The sequence below is a fragment of the Caretta caretta genome, chromosome 1, assembly GCF_965140235.1.
Source record: "Caretta caretta isolate rCarCar2 chromosome 1, rCarCar1.hap1, whole genome shotgun sequence".
NCBI lineage: Eukaryota > Metazoa > Chordata > Testudines > Cheloniidae > Caretta > Caretta caretta.
In genome coordinates this window covers 281,505,406-281,519,531 of record NC_134206.1, presented here as the reverse complement: position 1 = coordinate 281,519,531, position 14,126 = coordinate 281,505,406, and the positions used below count along the sequence as shown (strand labels likewise).

At 46.5% G+C, this 14,126-nt stretch overlaps 1 long non-coding RNA gene across 1 annotated transcript in view; it reads left to right on the top strand.

The window, feature by feature from the left end:
* The window catches only part of LOC142070588 (uncharacterized), a 29,871-nt gene extending 17,445 nt beyond the window's left edge, over positions 1–12,426 (top strand). The window contains exons 2-3 of the long non-coding RNA XR_012666457.1: positions 11,826–12,037; positions 12,189–12,426. This is a non-coding gene — a long non-coding RNA (uncharacterized LOC142070588). The remainder of the gene's footprint in view (positions 1–11,825; positions 12,038–12,188) is intronic.
* Positions 12,427–14,126: the final 1,700 nt, after the last annotated feature.

Here is a 14,126-nt window from a genome sequence, read left to right as displayed (position 1 = left end):
AGTACTTGGGTCACTACCACTGCTGCCTCTGTGTCTGTCATAGCCTTCTCACCTATGTCCTGTTAGTCTGGGAAACACAAACCAAACCAAAACACCACCACCCTCAGCAAAACAAACCCCCCAACGAGCACCAAAACACAACCAGACCACCACACATTCCCTTCACTAGCCTGTCTGTTCCTTTGCCTGATTCTTATCCTTCCCCCCCCAAACTCCCCTTACAAACTCCCCTGTTTACAGCTCTGTTTGCTGGCTTCTGTGCCGCTGCAGCTGGGTAGAGGCAAACAGGAGAAGGGGATGGTTCCTAAAGACAGAATAATTGGGCTGTGGGCAATGGATGGATGAAGTAGGGACAGAATGGTATTAGGTAATAAGTGTTCAGCCACTATACTGACGAGGATGTTACAAGAACCAAAATGGATTAGAAGTGATGGAGGGGAAACGAAGTGAGTAAGGAGGGTAACTGGGATGTCATGTGGGGAGTGAAATGTGGATAAGGGAAAGGCTGGGAAAGTAGACTCATTTCTTATGAGGAAAGATTGGATTGCAACCTTTGAGTTCATCAGGGATGTGTGTTTCTGAGCAGGGTGGGAAAAGTAGGTGGAAAAAAGTAGTGGGAGAGGGACAGGAGGAGGAAGAGACAAGTAGAGCAGGAGCAGAAACAGAGAAGTGTGTACGTGTGGAAGCCACTGAAGTGCTAGAAAGACAAGCTGAGGAAAGAAGCTGTAGTGGTAGGAGGTGGCTGGAGAACTTTTGCAATGAGGAAGAGTTGGAGGAGTGAGTAGCGAAGAAGTAGGCGGGAAGCAGCAGGATTAGTAATGGAGAGGTGGGGAAGGAGGTATTTAAACGGGGTGAGGCTGGGTGTGGGACTAGAAAGGCCATTAAGAAAGAGGCATCTGGAGAGCAACTGCATCAGGGAAGCAGTGCTTGGCTGGAGCCATTGAAGCAGGGGAGAGATGGAAAGACCAGCTAAGCGGAGAAAGGCAGAGAGAAGCTGTAGCTAGAAAGAAGAAAGCAAATGGGGAGGGGTGAGAGAAGCATTATAGTGGAAAGGAGGGGGCAGCAGAAACCAGGGAGGCAGCTTGGGAAGAAAAGCTGGAAAACAAATGGTGAAGGAGGAACTGAAGAGCAACAGGAAGATTTCTGAGGGGCAGAGAGGAGTTGCTGGGGAGACTGGCAGCTGGCAAGAAGCTGATGGGTGGGCATGTGTGTGTGATTGAAAAGTTGTGTCAGGACAGGAGTGCTGCAGCAGTTTGTTTCCTGAGCAAAGTGAGATCTTACACTCAGCTCAATGGCATTTCTCTTTTTGCCTGTTTGTCTGTAACATGATAACTTTTGAATGCTGCATCTGATCAATTCCAAAATTTCAGGTAATGTTCTAGGCTTCAGTGGCCAAAACCATTTTGATTTCGACACCCTCATTGACTTATCAGAAAGAAGAGCAATAAGAATGGTGGAGTAGAATGGGGCACATGGAGCCCCTGATATGGGGGAAAGTCGGATAGTGCACAGAGCCTCTGGTAGAGGGAGCACATGGGAATCTCTGGCGGGATGTGCGGGGAAATAGGAGACCCTGGTATGAGCAAGAATCGCAACCTGGGGGAAAGGACAGAGAATGAGAAGGACAATGAAGGACAATAGCTTGGGGGGCACACACAGCTCCTGCCACGTGGCAGAGGGTAGAATGGGTTACACAGTGCCCCTGGCATAGGGGGAAAATGAAGGACACAGAGAATCCCTGGCATAAGGGAGGGGTGAGGAGGTTGCTGGGGGTCCCTGAAATAGAGGAGATGGAAGGGTGGCACATAGGGAGTTTGAGGGGGAATTAGAGGAGGAAGGTGCCCCTGGGACATGAAATGTGCTTGGCCTACAAAAGCAACAGAGTTTACAAAAGCCTACAAAAGCCCTCTAGTTTACACAGTGACAATAACATGCTGTGCTGATAAAGTAAGGTGTTGGGGTGATGGGATTAATAATGTTTTTTTAATATTTCAGCCAGATTCAGTGCTGATGTAAAGGGCTAGCTGGTCAGCCTTTGTCATAACCATAGGGGTAGCCTAAATTCCTCCTTACCTGTAAGGGGTTAAGAAGATCAAGTAACCTGGTTGGCACCTGACCAAAGGAACCAATGGGGACAAAAGATACTTTCAAATCTGGTGTGGGGGGGAGAGGTTTTGTTTTGGGTTCTTTGTTTTCTGTGGCCGTTCGCTCTTGGGACTAAAAGGGACTGGACATCAATCCATGTTCTCCAAATCTTCCTGAACAAGTCTCTCATATTTCAAACTTGTAAGTAATAGCCAGGCAAGGCGTATTAGTTTACCTTTGTTTTCTCAACTTGTGAATTTTCCCTTTGCTAGAGGGAGGCTTATCCCTGTTTTGTTGTAACTTTGAAACTAAGCCTAGAGGGGGTTCCTCTGTGCTCTTTGAATTTTCTGCTACTCTGTAAGGTTAACTACCAGCCTAAGTTTACAGAGGTGATTCTTCTACCTTTTTCTCTTTAAATAAAATCCTTCTTTTTAAGAACCTGACTGATTTTTCCATTGTTCCAAGACCCAGGAGCTTGGGTCTTTGATCATTTTGTAACCAATTGGTTAGGATATTATTCTCAAGCCTCCCCAGGAAAGGGGGTTTATAGGCTTGTGGGAATATTTGGGGGGAATAGGACTCCACGTGGTCCTTTCCCTCATTGTTTGTTAAATCACTTGGTGGTGGCAGCAATCCCAAGACAAGAAGGGAGTCTGTGCCTTGAGGAAGTTTTAACCTAAGCTGGTAAGAATAAGCTTAGGGGGTCTTTCATGTTTGTCCCCACATCTGTACCCCAGAGTTCAGAGTGGGAGAGGAACCCTGACAGCCTTAGAGACTGAAGTTCTTTCTGGTTTCCCACACTGACTCTGATCTGGGAGCCTCAAGGGGAGTGAAAATAGTTTAGGATCGAGGTGATGGTTGGGCACACTTTTTGGCCCAAGGGCCACATCCGGATATAGAAATTGTATGGCAGGCCATGAATGCTCAGGAAATTGGGGTTGGAGTGCGGGCTCCAGAGTGGGGCCAGAAATGAGGACTTCACAGTGTGGGAGAGGGCTCCGGGCTGAGGTAGGGAGGGTGGGTTTTGGGGAGGTGAGGGCTCTGGCTGGGGATGCAGGCTCTGCAGGAGAACTGGGATATGACGGGTTTGGAGTGGCTCAGGGGCACAGGCTCCAGTCAGCGCTTATCTCAAGCAGCTCGCGGAAGCATCGGCAGCTCCTATGCGGAGGCGCGGCCAGGCAGCTCTGCTGCTTGCTTACCTCAAGCAGCTCCTGGAAGCATCCTCCAGCTCCTACGCAGAGGCGCGGCCAGGCAGCTCTGCTGAGTGCTGGTTCCTGGCCAATGGGAGCTGTGGTGGCAGCGCTTGGGGAAGAGGAAGCATGTGGAGTGGAGCCTCCTGGCTGCCCCTATGCATAGGAGCTAGATGGGGGACATGCCGCTGCTTCTGGGAGCCGAGTGAAACAGCCCCCAACCCTGCTCCCCAGCTGGAGCGCTAGAGCAGCGTAAGCCTCAGAACCTGCTCCCCAGTGGGAGCTTGAGAGCCGGATTAAAAGGGCTGGTGGGCTGGATGCGGTCCGTGGGCTATAGTTTGCCTACCCCTGATCTAGGTCCACTCATTGCATAGTCTGACACTTCAGTGCTGATTATGAAGTTGCAACCTGTCAATAGGAATCAGATTGAGCCCACAATCTCCTTTCCCAAAGACTGCAAAGTAGCCATCCTTGGGTAACAACTAACTGTCAGTAATGACCTTTGCTGGATTTCAATTGGCAACCCAGATGTGAAAAACTCGGTGTCCCATTTCCAATCTTCTGAGTCTGCAGACCCCTTTAATGAGTTCCTCATAAAATATATTTAAAGGGAGCCTCTGCTACACTCACACTGGCTCTGCATGTTTTTGTGTGTGAATGAACTTTAGATTTCTATTCAGATCAAAACATTTCATTTCTCATTTCAGAATTTGTTTAACATTCATCAAGGCATATTTTTCTTGAGCAAATACTATATACTCATGTCAAAAAAAGCTATAGAAACCACACCATCCTTCCAGGCAAATACTAAATGGAACTCATAGACTTTGTGCGTAACTCTCTAGATCAGATTTTGTTCAGAAGGGTGGTGGTTCATCCTATCATGCATGGAGATAAACTGTGGGCAGGACTGAAACAGCTTTCTCATGCCACCTACTGGCTCACATTATAATATGTAAGAAATCCCTTCAACCACGTTGATGCTTAATCTGGAAGGTTCGCAAAACTACTCTGAATGTGATTGTCTGTTAGTATTAGTAAAGTAATATTATAGCATTAAACATTCATGCTATAACTGAATCCACATGAGCAACTTTATTTTTTCCATCTTGTAATCATCTTTGGTAACAAAGCAGTAAATCTAATCATGGAATCATAGAAGGGTTGGAAGGGACCTCAAGAGGTCATGTAGTCCAACCCCCTGCTCAAAGCAGGACCAATCCCCAACTAAATCATCCCAGCCAGGGCTTTGTCAAGCCTGGCCTTAAAAATATCTAACTAGGAGATTCCACCACCTCCCTAGGTAAAGCATTCCAATGTTTCACCACCCTCCTAGTAAAAAGTTTTTCCTAATATCCAACCTAAACCTCCCCCACTGCAACTTGAGACCATTACTCCTTGTTCTGTCATCAGCTACCACTGAGAACAGTCTAGATCTATCCTCTTTGGAACCCCCTTTCAGGTAGTTGAAAGCAGCTATCAAATCCCCCCTCATTCTTCTCTTCCGCAGACTAAACAATCTCAGTTCTCTCAGCCTCTCCTCATAAGTCATGTATTCCAGTCCCCTAATCATTTTTGTTGCCCTCCGCTGGATGCTTTCCAATTTTTCCACATCCTTCTTGTAGTGTGGGGCCTAAAACTGGACACAGTACTCCCGATGAGGCCTCACCAATGTTGAATAGAGGGAAAAGATCATGTCCTTCGATCTGCTGGCAGTGCCCCTACTTATACATCCCAAAATGCCATTGGCCTTCTTGGCAACAAGGGCACACTGTTGACTCATATCCAGCTTCTCGTCCACTGTAACCCGTAGGTCCTTTTCTGCAGAACTGCTGCCGAGCCATTCAGTCCCTAGTCTGTAGCGGTGCATGGGGTTCTTCCGTCCTAAGTGCAGGACTCTGCACTTGTCCTTGTTGAACCTCATCAGATTTCTTTTGTCCAAATCCTCTAATTTGTCTAGGGCCCTCTGTACCCTATCCCTACCCTCCAGCTTATCTACCTCTCCTCCCAGTTTAGTGTCATCTGCAAAACTTGCTGAGGGTGCAATCCACACCATCCTCTAGATCATTTATGAAGATACTGAACAAAACCTGCCTGAGGACTGACCCTTGGGGCACTCCACTTGTTACCAGCTGCCAACTAGACATGGAGCCATTGATCACTACCCGTTGAGCCCGACAATCTAGCCAACTTTCTATCCACCTTATAGTCCATTCATCCAGCCCATACTTCTTTAACTTGCTGGCAAGAATACTGGGGGAGACCGTGTCAAAAGCTTTGCTAAAGTCAAGGAACACGTCCACCGCTTTCCCCTCATCCACAGAGCCAGTTATCTCGTCATAGAAGACAATTAAATTAGTCAGGCATGACTTGCCCTTGGTGAATCCATGCTGACTGTTCCTGATCACTTTCCTCTCCTCTAAGTGCTTCAGAATTGATTCCTTGAGGACCTGCTCCATGATTTTTCCAGGGACTGAGGTGAGGCTGACTGGCCTGTAGTTCCCAGGATCCTCCTCCTTCCCGTTTTTAAAGATGGGCACTACATTAGCCTTTTTCCATTCGTCCAGGACTTTCCCAGATCGCCATGAGTTTTCAAAGATAATGGCCAATGGCTCTGCAATCACATCCGCCAACTCCTTTAGCACTCTCAGGTGCAGCGCATCCAGCCCCGTGTACTTGTGCTCGTCCAGCTTTTCTAAATAGTCCTGAGCCACTTCTTTCTCCACAGAGGGCTGGTCCCCTCCTCCCCATGCTGTGCTGCGCAGTGCAATAGTCTGGGAGCTGACCTTGTTTGTGAAGACAGAATGCAAAAAAAGCATTGAGTACATTAGCATTTTCCACATCCTCTGTCACTAGGTTGCCTCCCTCATTCAGTAAGGGGTCCTGTCAAGGTTCCTCCCCCACTCTGAACTCTAGGGTACAGATGTGGGGACCTGCATGAAAAAACCCCTAAGCTTATCTTTACCAGCTTAGGTCAAAACTTCCCCAAGGTACAAAATATTACACCCGTTATCCTTGGAATGGCCGCTACCACCACCAAACTAATACTGGTTACTGGGGAAGAGCTGTTTGGACGCGTCTTTCCCCCCAAAATACTGCCCAAAACCTTGCACCCCACTTCCTGGACAAGGTTTGGTAAAAAGCCTCACCAATTTGCCTAGGTGACTACAGACCCAGACCCTTGGATCTTAAGAACAATGAACAATCCTCCCAACACTTGCACCCCCCCTTTCCTGGGAAATGTTGGATAAAAAGCCTCACCAATTTGCATAGGTGACCACAGACCCAAACCCTTGGATCTGAGAACAATGAAAAAGCATTCAGTTTTTACAAGAAGACTTTTAATAAAAAATAGAAGTAAATAGAAATAAAGAAATCCCCCCTGTAAAATCAGGATGGTAGATATCTTACAGGGTAATTAGATTCAAAAACATAGAGAACCCCTCTAGGCAAAACCTTAAGTTACAAAAAAGATGCACAGACAGAAATAGTTATTCTATTCAGCACAATGCTTTTCTCAGCCATTTAAAGGAATCATAATCTAACACATACCTAGCTAGATTACTTACTAAAAGTTCTAAGACTCCATTCCTGTTCTGTCTCTGGCAAGAGCAGCATACAGACAGACACAGACCCTTTGTTCCTCTCCCTCCTCCCAGCTTTTGAAAGTATCTTGTCTCCTCATTGGTCATTTTGGTCAGGTGCCAGCGAGGTTACCTTTAGCTTCTTAACCCTTTACAGGTGAGAGGAGCTTTCCCCTGGCCAGGAGGGATTTCAAAGGGGTTTACCCTTCCCTTTATATTTATGACAGGTCCACACTTTCCTTGACTTTCTTCTTGTTGCTAACATACCTGAAGAAGCCTTTCTTGTTACTCTTAACATCTCTTGCTAGCTGCAACTCCAGGTGTGATTTGGCCTTCCTGATTTCACTCCTGCATCCCCGAACAATATTTTTATACTCTTCCCTGGTCATTTGTCCAATCTTCCACTTCTTGTAAGCTTCTTTTTTGTGTTTAAGATCAGCAAGGATTTCATTGTTAAGCCAAGCTGGTCGCCTGCCATATTTACTATTCTTTCTACACATCGGGATGGTTTGTGTCGTAACCTCAATAAAGATTCTTTAAAATACAGCCAGCTCTCCTGGACTCCTTTCTCCCTCATGTTATTCTCCCAGGGGATCCTGCCCATCAGTTCTCTTAGGGAGTCAAAGTCTGCTTTTCTGAAGTCCAGGGTCCGTATTCTGCTGCTCTCCTTTCTTCCCCATGTCAGGATCCTGAACTCGTCCATCTCATGGTCACTGCCTCCCAGGTTCCCATCCACTTTTGCTTCCCCTACTAGTTCTTCCCGGGTTGTGAGGAGCAGGTCAAGAAGAGCTCTGCCCCTAGTTGGTTCCTCCAGCACTTGCACCAGGAAATTGTCCCCGATGCTTTCCAAAAACTTCTTGGATTGTCTGTGCACTGCTGTATTGCTCTCCCAGCAGATATCAGGGTGATTGAAGTCTCCCATGAGAACCAGGGCCTGCAATCTAGTAACTTCCGTGAGTTGCCAGAAGAAAACCTCGTCCACTTCATCCCCCTGGTCCGGTGGTCTATAGCAGACTCCCACCACGACATCACCCTTGTTGCTTACACTTCTAAACTTAATCCAGAGACACTCAGGTTTTTCTGCAGTTTCATACTTGAGCTCTGAGCAGTCATACTGCTCCCTTACATACAGTGCAACTCCCCGACCTTTTCTGCCCTGCCTGTTCTTCCTGAACAATTTATATCCATCCATAACAGTACTCCAGTCATGTGAGTTATCCCACCAAGTCTCTGTTATTCCAATCACATTATAATTCCTTGACTGTGCCAGGACTTCCAGTTCTCCCTGCTCGTTTCCCAGGCTTCTTGCATTTGCGTATAGGCACTTGAGATAACTCGCTGATCGTCCCTCTTTCTCAGTATGAGGCAGGAGCCCTGCCCTCTCGCGCGCTCCTGCTTCCTCCCAGTATCCCATTTCCCCACTTACCTGAGGGCTTTGGTCTCAATCTTAATCAATATCCAAGTTTTGTTTTAAACTGTATTTACATATGGGAACAGAAAACATATTCAAAGTTTGCACCAGAGTTTTCTCAAACTTCTTCAGTATGCAGATCACATCTTAATAGAACCTGTCTTGTGTACATTTTCCTCTCCTATTTGGAGTAAACTACATGTGGCAAGTACAACATTTGCTTACATAGAATGGAGTCTCACATTGCTGTGGACATACAAGGATTCCGCAAATGCTGTCGGTGAACACATATCTGTGAGATCAGACCAATGGGAGAACTGCTGGCAGGGTAAAATGTGGGACAGACAAGATTGTCCATGACCATTGCATGCTGTTGTATCTTTGCTTTGGACTGTTCATGTTTTTCACATAAAATGTTAATGCCCCTTGCTTCAAAGCAGTTAATAGCAACATGACAAATCTGCCACTATCTTTCTCTGTCATGGATTATTGCTTCCCAGTTGCTGGGGTCAACCAGACATGCTTTCAAGTATGACTTCAGTGTGTCTATATTGTTTGCACTGGTCCCCATGAGAATGGGTACCTTGATTTAACTGACCATAAAACGTGGCCTTAGGTATTCTCGAGTCAGCCATACATGAGGTAGAGGTGTCCTTTATGTGCTCCTGCCTGGAGTACACTGGAGTTGCTGGATTTGTTGGGAGAGGAGGCTGTGCAGTTGCAGCTCTGATGCAGCCGTAGGAACTTTGACACCTATGAGCAGACTGCTCATGGCATGGATGAGAAAGAGCATGAAAGGGATATGCAGCGGTGCCATGCTAAGATAAAGGAGCTGAGGCAGGTGTACCAGAAAGCAAGGGAAGCCAACTGTCACTCTGGTGTGGCACTGAAAACATGCCGCTTTTACAAAGAGTTGCATGCCATGCTCTCTGGCAACCCCACCGCCACTACCCAGAGACCCTTGGATACTTCTGGGGGACTGGAGGCAGCAGCCAGTAGACTTAATCCTGAGGAAGAAGGTGTGGACGAGGAGATCAAGCTGGAGGAAGGGGTGGGAGAGGCTCGTCCAGTGGCTTGGTGAGCCAGAACCTCTTTTTGACTCCAGAGGGTTATAGCCAGTCCCAGCAGTCTGGCTCAGGTGCACCTGAAGTCAGAGAGGAAAGCTCCATTAAGTATTTATTTTGCTTTGATACTGCATGGTTACATGAGTATGAGGTATAGGTGTCCTTTATTTTGTTACATGGTGCACTTGGGAGAAGGGATTGAAATTAACAATACTAGGTACTGTTTGCATTTGCTTCACATACCCCTGTGCAGCTATGCAGTGGGGGTCTTGCAGAAAAGTTTGTTAATGCGCATCGAGATCTCCTGGGAATTCTCCATAAAGGCATCTAGGAAAATTTCCTGCAGATACTCTGCAATCCTCTGCCGAAGGTTCCTTGGCAGAGCTGCTCTGTTTTTTCCCCTCTTTTAGGAAACTTTTCCGTGCTAGTTAGCAATTACTTCTGCAGGAACCAAAGCAGCACACAGGTGAGCAGCATACGGACCCTGTCTGAAGCCGCCCGCATGCTGGAAATGCATCCTTGCCTCTTTGGTTACCCGAGTAGTGTGATTTCAGCTTCGATCACCCCTCACCTGTGGAAAACTGTGCCAGTATTCAGAATAGTGTCCCTGGGCGCTTGCACTAATCCCCTCTGAAACCACCCAGACCCTTTGTCCCATCTTGCACCTCCCCACCCCACTCCCAGCCAAACTCACCATGTTTAGTGTTCTGGCCAGGCTGTGTGCTTCCCAAGGGCAAGTGAGAAAGAGGTGTATGCAACTTCTATGATTCAAGACTGAGTGCACACACAATACTGATTCTGTGTATTGTTTCTTCTGCTGATTCAAATGTGCCCTTGGGGGCCAGCTCCTACACACTGGCAGAGGACATATTTCAAGACATGCTGCAATTGTCTGAGCAGGCTTATAGCGAGCACAGAACATAGAGAGAGACAGTAAATGAAAAACTAGATTGGATATCCAGGAGAGCAGATGGGGGCAGGAGCAGATAATAGAAGGGCAGGAACGGATGATAAAGCTCATGGTGGACCAGAGATGCTCAGGTCCCAGTTGGAACACGTGTGCTTGACTCCCCCTGCAGCCCATACAGAGGTGTGTTCCATGTCCTCCCCAAACTCCCCCCAAACATTCTTCGCATGGTCCCAGCCCACCGCAGTACCCTTTGCACTCTACGCCGGCGGACATTTTCCATAACGACAGCTGGACTTACACACAGCTGTGAGATCCTCATTTCAGAGTGCTACTCAGTGTCATGTCTCTTGTAAGAAATGTTAATCTGTGTATTGCTGTTTAATAAAAATGTAGTCTTACAAAGACAATGATTCTTTATTTGTGACCTACACATGGTGGTTGCAGCAGAAATTCATACAGAGTGGTAATCAGCACATTTGCAGACTACAATTAACACTCAGGCAGGAATCATTAGAAGGGTCATTCAAGGTGGCAAGTAAACAGTGCCTGGCTGAATGCATTACAGAAAGAGATTACTACAATGCTGCTTCAAAACCTTCCTGATTCAAATAGCCCCCTGTTGAGCCCCTCTAATAACCCTAGTGTCTGGCTTCTCAAAATCAGCCACCAGGCGATTCACCTCAACACTCCACCTCTGGGGAAATTTTTTGCTCCTTGGCTTCACAAATGTTATGCAGAGTACAGCAGGCTGCTATGACCATGGAAATATTTTCCTCACTGAGGTCTAACCTTCCAAAAAGGCAGTGCCAGCAACCCTATAATCTGCCAACTGCACATTCTATGGTCATTCTGCACCTGCTGATAGTAGTATAAGGGCCCTATGGTCAATCAAACCCTAACCCTGCCCCTTGACCCCTTAAACGCTGCCAACCTGTCACCAGAAGTCCTGCCCCATGGGGGTATTACTTCCAGGGTCAAGGCGGACACATGACCGGAAACAAGGTGCGTCATGTGACCCCCTCTAAGAACTCCTCCCACTATCCTCTACCAATCAGGATGTTTTTTCCCCCCATAGGCCCACCCCGAGAGGAGATTTGACCCATTAGGGGGAGTTCCAGGGTGGGGTGACCCATCCTTAAGTGGTTTATGGGACCCCTCTAAAACTCCTCCCACTGCCCTCTATCAATCAGGAGGGGTTTCAGCTGTTGGGGACCAACCCGGAGAGGAGGAATTCTGGGGCAGGGTGACAGGTCCAGAAGTGGTTCATGTGACCCCTCCAAGAACTCCTCCCACCACCCTCTAGCAATCGTGATGTGTTTCGGCCGCATAGGACCTCCCTGAGAGCAGATTTGACCAAAATTGGGCAAGTTCTAGGATGGTGTGAACCGCCCAGAAAAGGGTCGTGTGACCCCTCTAAGAACTCCTCCCAGCACCCTCTGCCAATCATAGCACAGCACCATTACCCCATAAGTCCCAGTACCAGGCAGAAGAGGCCATCTTTTACCAAGAATGCATGTTTTAGAAATCATGGAAACATGAACTCCTTCACCACCCCCATGAGAACTTCAGACTTTCTTTTAGCCCCGAGCACCTTTGGATTTGTGTGGAGAAAGCGCTACATCAGCGACAGTTCTGACGAGGGCCCTTTGACTCAACCATTGATGGATACACAGGAACCCGACCCCGAAACCCAAACCCTTGTGAGGCACCCTGATGAGTGTGACGCCCTCTCATTGTCCACCCCCCTAGAGGTGGAAGGCAATCATGGCTTGGAAGAGTCACCGGCGGACAAGGTAAACAGAAAAGACTCAGGTAAATGAATGATTAAGAAGTGATGGTTGAGGATGGGATGTAATGGGGTTAGGAACCGACCTCGGATTGCGTAAATCTAAAAACAAGCAGTGGGGTGCTTATACTGTTTCTTTTCTGAAAATCTTTCAACAGCTTGACTATGCCTTTCTAGAGGCTTTTGAGAACTTACACATCGGTAGCCCTGTAGGAGTAAATATATCTTGCATCAGCTGTTTTTGCTCATGTCTGAGACACAGATCTCAAGAAGAAAATCTGGAAAAGGACAAAATGGAAGAATGAACCAGCTCAGACTTCCTTAAGGTAGGGGGTCATGGCATCCATTTTTACAGGTGGCTGTAAAAGGTTGTGTTAAACCAGGCAATTAATAAAACTTATTTAAATGTGTCAATATGAATGTGTCCCCCTCCATATTCGTGTTAGTAAAAGATGGTACCAATAATAGTCATTTCTATACAGACGGCTCTGTTAAAGAAAATATATTACACCCCCAGGGAAGTTGGGAGCTTCAGTGGGGTGAACCCTCTTTTTCAAATGGCCAAAAAGCATAGTAAAACTTTAAATAGAAAACAGGTAACAGCCTGGCTTTCAGACCAGGATGCTTACACTTTACACAAACCAGCTCAAATACGTTTTAAAAGAAACAAGACCGTTGTTTCAGATGTGGATACGCAATGGCAGGCAGATTTGGTGGATAGGCATCAGTTCTCCAAACACAACAGAGGTTTTAAATACATCTTAACAGTGATAGACATTCTATCCAAACGTGCCTGGGCCTTAGGCTTAAAAGACAAGACAAGTGGTGAGGTATCCAAGACCTTTAAAGCTATTTTCTGCGAAGGTCGCGTGCCTCAAAAATTACAAACCGATCTGGGGAAAGATTTTTTAAACAAACCTTTAAGCAGATTGTTAAATCGGCATGGAGTCCACCATTTTGTTACTAATAATGAAGTCCAAGCAGGGGTTGTGGAGCGATTTAACAGAACTTTAAAAACTAGGATGCGGAAATATTTTACAACCCATAACACCTTTCGCTACATCAACGTGTTACCTGACTTCCTAAAGAGTTACAACCAGAGCTTTCACAGAACTGTACATACCAGACCCGCTGATGTTAACCCTTCACATTCTTTGAAGGTATGGAAAACTGTTTACAGAGATGGTTTTAAAATAAAACTGGTTGTTGCCCCTTTTAGAAAAGGCGACCACGTGAGTATCTAAAACCAAAGGAGCTTTTGGAAAAGGTTATGAACAGATGTTTACCGATGAGATATTCATAGTGGATGAAGCCTTAACCAGGGGCCAGAGACCTGTAAACCAATTAGAAGATTACAAGAGTGAGACAGTTACTGGATCTTTTTACCCTGAAGAATTACAAAAAGTAAACCCTAAATGAGACAGGATTTACAGGATTGAAAAAATTCTAGCGGAGAAAGGAAAAGGGAGAAAAAAGCAGCTACTGGTGAAATGGTTGGGGTGGCCTGATAAGTTTAACAGCTGGGTGGAAGCTTCTCAACTCTGCGACATTTAGACACGAAAAAAAAAAAAAAAAGATTCCTCCTGCAAAGACAGAGAGAGAGAGAGAAAGAAATAAGCGATGGCGGGTTTTACATTACTTTGCCCAGCAATGCCAACTCTGCAGTTTTTCCCCAAAACACCAGCTCCAACTTTACAATATGGCTAATTAAGCCCTTTGATCTCCCAGGTGCCTGGGAGGTGGGGTTAGTGGAAATACAATACCCACACAGCTGATACACTATCAGCGAAGACACCTCTTTCAAAATCACCTTTGGAGATATGACGTGGAATTTCATCCTACGATAAGGTTATTACTCGACCATACCCAAATTACTGGATCATTTGAACAGCACCATGGCTCATCATCCCGGACCGCCTGAGGTGGTCATGAACTATGACCCTGTGGGTAGAAAAGTTAGACTTAAATCTGACGATTTTACATATATGTTTTCTACTGGCGTGGAGCTAGCTAACATTCTGGGTTTGGGCCCCAAGTGCGGTGTCCAAAAATTTCCCTTCTTGGCAGACATCACAGGGAGTTTCAACTCCCTGTAT